Genomic DNA, 4,207 nt, shown 5'->3' with positions numbered 1-4,207 from the left:
ATATGAAAATATGGATTCGGTAACTTCTTCTTTTAAAATCCTATTTCACAATCCAATCTTAATGGTATGAACTAATAACTTTTTGTGGTATGCACTCAAATATGTTTTTGAAAGTATCAATATTTATGATATAATTTAGCTCTATAATGTGAGATTCTTACATACATACTCTACAATGGATAGCTTATTTTGAACCTGGTGTATTCGTTCATGATATATATTATGAGATATTTTTATTTTGAACATATTGTGGGTTAATATGAAAATATATGTTGTGAAATATGAGTTTTGATCAATGAAATAGAATGTACAATATATATTGTGATATATGCATTCTTTATTTGATATAAATGAAGTGTGATAGACAGTTTTTTATTAAGACTTTCTATTTTATGATACATACTCACATATATACATGTTTTATTTTCAATATTGAGTTCATTTACGATTTATATATTGTGATAGATATCTTTGTTTATTTCAAAATTATGGGGATTGAAAATTAATTGGAAGCTATTAAATTAATTGTGAATTAGTGATTTTTGTTAGGGAGCTATTTTTAAATTTTGATTTGGTGAGATTTCGGTGTACTTAAATGATTTTTATGATTGATACTGTAATATAAATAAAGCTTTAAAGATGGTTTGTGATTTAGGCCTTCGATTTTATGGTATATATACCTTGATTTATATGTTTTATGTTGAATATTGACTTAATCTATGATTTATATATTGTGGTATATTTGATAAAAGAATTCAATTAAACAATATACTCGTAATTTATATAATGTATTGTCATATGGATACTGTTATATACTAGGGGGACAACTATATTATATGTAATGTGAATTATGTAATATTGATATATAGTATGAATTATTTGAAATAATATTCACATATTGCAATACTGTAAACATGGTATAGGAAAATGGTTCGCATACACATGCTCAGTGATTCACAATAGAGGCGAAGCAAAAAGATTATGGGTTCTTCAAGTAAACAGGGATTCAAGGAAAGAACACGAGAATGAGGAAGTTTTTTGAACTCCCAAATTTTAATTCCTAGATATAGTTTGAACTATGGATTATAACGTTTCGTAATATATTCAATAGATTATTAATCTCTTATCAATCTCAAGTATCGTGATTATGTTTGTTAATATAATATTCATTGATATGTTACATGCAAGTTCAGACTGTTTGATAAGCTAGGTTAATTTTAATATGATATATCTAAAAGCTACTATTGTCTATCTTGGTATATTTCAAATATACTTTCGAATGAAACTACTTTAGTGTAAGAAACCAACCATTCTAATAAAACTTTCAAATGGGACAACCATGAATCTTATTACATTTCAAATATACTTTAGACTATTGTAGTGCCAAAAAGACATCTTAATACAATGTTTTACAATATATTTCACTGTATAACAAATATGAGTATATTTCATATACTGATTAGAATATTTTATTATATAATAATCTGAGTATATTTCATTTGTTGTTTAGAATATTTTATCATATAACAAATCTTAATATATTTGATATATTGGAAAGTGAGGAAAGGGAACGGAAGCAGTCGTGAAAATGCTCAACCATAAACCGTGAAAATGGAAAAGAATATCAAAGGTTATTGCAAAGTAGTAGAAATCCCAACTAATTTAGAATCTAAATTAAATGCACTTTTTTTTCTTCTTTTTCTTTTTGAAAAAATCATCAAATTAAACCACTCTAATTAAATATATTTGGTCATAATCTCTTTCCAACATTTAGAAAATTTGAAAATATAAAAAAATGTAATAAATAGCTATAAAGGCAATGTCAGCTACCCTCTAAAGAGTTATTTTGGTCTTAATTTGTATTTAAATCCTATATATGAAAAAATCTAATAATTTAGACATTTATGGAAATAAATTTTAAGGATTTTTATATAAGAAGTTTGGCCATATATTTTCATAAATATTGATTTTTTTCAAAAAGGTCTTTAATGTTATTTTTGGACCATTTTAGCATTTTTTTTATATTTATTTATATTTGTTATATATATATATATATTTCCTATTTTCGAAACTATTCTGATAATAGAGAAGATACATTTATTATAAAGAGAAAAAATGTATTTAATATAGTTTTTCTCATTTATTAATTGGAGAGAGAAAATATTTTAATTTTTTTATTTTTCAATTTGAAAAAAAATGTATTTAATAAAATTTTATTTTTTTTTTATTTACGTTGGTTTTCACATATCAATTTATTAGTTTTTTTTTTTTCAGATTAATGGTTAGTTTAAATATACCTGACGGATTCATGATTATTTTAAATATAGCTTAGAACATGTTGTTAGTATTTAAAAATATTCTAACCAATATATGAAATATACTATAGTTTATAAATTAAAGATTGATTCAACGTTTGACATAAATCATGGTATAAACCAATATATGAAACATACCACGGTATATAAATCTTCATAAATTTCATTTTACAACACAGTATATATATCATAATATAATAAATATAAATAAAAAAACACTCGTTTATATAAAAAAACGAATACATATACCATAGTATATATCAAATTTCCTACAAAAGCTTAAAAAAAACATAAATAGGGAAAAAACAAAGTTCATCTTTATATAGGGGTTTATAATATAATCCTTCATCTTTATCTTTTCTTCTTCAGCCATGGTTGCCACAGACCTTTCTCTGATCGAATTTGTTCGCCCCGTCATGTCGTCGACCAAATTTGCTCAACCCATCACCGTCAATTCTCCCCACGCCGTTCGCACCATTGATTCGTCCCAAGTTTGTGTCTTCACGTGTTGAGTAGAAATGTCCATTTAATCTGCGGGGCCGGGGACCCGCCCCGAACGAGGCAGGAATCTCCGAATACACGAGGAATGGGGGAGGGAGTGGAGATTTTTTCCTCATTTACATTTCAGGACTGGGGACGGGGAATATATTCCTCGACCCCAATCCCGCCCCGAGTATATATATATATATATTATAAAACCCTAAATTATACATATTCTTTTCAACAGTGTCATAAAGTGAAACCCTCTTCAACTCTCTCTCTTGCAAATGACGAAGGTGAAGTGGCGATTCCGATTCCCTCTCGCAAACGGTGAACGACGAACATTTCCCTCTCTTGCGTCGTGTGCGGTCATTGGTCTGAAAGAAATCAGATTCACGATTTCCATGAGCAGCGGAAGAACGATAATTCCAAATCATAATCATGAGTGAACATTACATTTACAGTCGACTTCCAAACAATCTATTATACAATTCATACAAAAATTACAACATGAAAGTTATAAATACACAAAAGGAAAAACCGTACGAACAATCGCAGATGCGTCTCCACGCTTCTCTGCGCACGACCGCTCGAACAACAACAACTTCGAACGCTTGATCTACACGACTGCAACATCACAATGAACACAACACCAACCCTTCGCGCTCGTCCTCAACGATCACCTCGGTCACGAACTCCTCCCCAACACGAACGACGTCCCCAGCACCACGAACGGCCTCCAGAAAACCTCGACCTGTCTCTTATACACATCTAGATGTGTATAAGAGACAGGTTTTCTCGGTGTGAACCAACAAAGGGTGGGCTCTGTTCGGACTTGGAATGAGGCAGACGAAGAAGGAAACACCGATCGCTTACACGACTGGGCAAGTGGGAGATGGCGGAGACCTATCGTATAGGTCGATGCTCAATCGTTTAGATAAAGATATGCGATCATCTAGCAAAATCTATGCGATCGTTTAGCTCATTGTTTAGCTCGGTCTGTCGCCTATAGACTCTACACGATCGTTTACTTAGGGCAAGCGATCGTTTAGCAAAACTATGCGATCGTTTAGCTCGCAACTGCATGATCGTTTAACTCACCCAGCCGTCGTTTAGTAAATCTGTATTTACTTGACGACTCTGTGAGTTTCTTTTGCACAAGAGAGAAAACTCAAAAACATTTTTTCAATCGTTTGTAAATCTTCTTCAAAATAGGAAAAATATTTTCATTTTAAACTCACGGTTACCATGAATCCAATAACCACCAAACACCCACTACTTTGGTTATTAAAGAAAAATAATTAATATTTTTATAAATATAAATGTTAACCAACTTATCATACTATATTTATAACCTATAGTTTTAATATTTCATCTCATGAAACATATAAACCATAGTTCTTTTTCTATTC

Source organism: Benincasa hispida, chromosome 5 (assembly GCF_009727055.1).
Source record: "Benincasa hispida cultivar B227 chromosome 5, ASM972705v1, whole genome shotgun sequence".
Classification (NCBI taxonomy): domain Eukaryota; kingdom Viridiplantae; phylum Streptophyta; class Magnoliopsida; order Cucurbitales; family Cucurbitaceae; genus Benincasa; species Benincasa hispida.
This window is presented reverse-complemented; position numbering follows the sequence as displayed.